The 984-nt window shown below is 35.2% G+C and overlaps 1 long non-coding RNA gene across 1 annotated transcript; it reads left to right on the top strand.

Annotated features, from left to right (window-relative positions):
- Window positions 1–641: 641 nt before the first annotated feature.
- LOC107580883 (uncharacterized) lies at window positions 642–936 on the top strand. The gene is made up of 2 exons (XR_001608726.1): window positions 642–753; window positions 907–936. It is a non-coding gene; the product is annotated as an uncharacterized lncRNA (long non-coding RNA).
- Window positions 937–984: the final 48 nt, after the last annotated feature.

Genomic DNA, 984 nt, shown 5'->3' with positions numbered 1-984 from the left:
GGCCGATACCGATATGGTGGCCGATATATCGTGCATCCCTAACGTCAACAACCTTCCCAAAATGATATGCAGATTCACACATAAACCTTAGTCAATCAAAGAGAAGCTTCAAGGGCTCCGTTTGGTTTTCCGCCAAACTAAAATCTCTATCATTTGAAAGAAATCAGCAACAATAATACTAATATATTGCTATTCAAAATATTATATAATTTATAACATCAATAAAGAAATATATTAGTAGTGTACTATTAAAAAACGTTTTAAGGATTATTATTACTATTAAATGCTCTGATTTGAGCTTTTGTTATTGGAATTTGAATAATTAAAAAAATTATTAATGATAATATAATAATTCGTTGCTGTATAGTGTATACTGAATAGAGAAAACAAAGCATGTTTTCCATCTTTTTTGTCTTTTGCTGATCACATGCCTTAGTACTATTAAAAGCTGTTTGCAAAAACTAGTCAGAGGTTATGGTTACCAGACATTGCTCATTCAACTGCTTTCCCAAACATCACCACCAGGGGTGCTGTGACCAAACAAAACTACTCAAACTTACATTGATACTATTTCTGTGCTTGGCTCCAGTTGTATTTTTATAATTGTCTTTAAGGAAAGTCTGAGTTAACGGAATATGTTCTTGTTTCGCTCAGGTTATCATGGCAACAAACCGTATCGACATTCTAGACTCTGCACTTCTTCGACCAGGCCGCATTGATAGGAAGATTGAATTTCCCCCTCCCAATGAAGAGGTTAGCTGGGATTGCTATGTATTTTTAAGTTTTCAATATCATCTTGATACTGAAATACTGATTGATACTGATACTTCTGTTTTTGTATAGCTCTCTGTTGTTGAAAGTATAAATACTAGCAGTAACCTCATAGTGTTATGTTGTCCTCCTCAGGCTCGTTTGGATATTCTGAAGATCCACTCCCGTAAGATGAACCTGACGCGTGGTATTAACCTGCGCAAGATTGCCGAG

This window comes from Sinocyclocheilus grahami, unplaced genomic scaffold, assembly GCF_001515645.1.
Source record: "Sinocyclocheilus grahami isolate Dianchi unplaced genomic scaffold, SAMN03320097.WGS_v1.1 scaffold49433.1, whole genome shotgun sequence".
In the NCBI taxonomy this organism is placed as follows: domain Eukaryota; kingdom Metazoa; phylum Chordata; class Actinopteri; order Cypriniformes; family Cyprinidae; genus Sinocyclocheilus; species Sinocyclocheilus grahami.
Note: the sequence above shows the minus strand (reverse complement) of the source record. Positions and strands in the feature narration are given on the sequence as shown.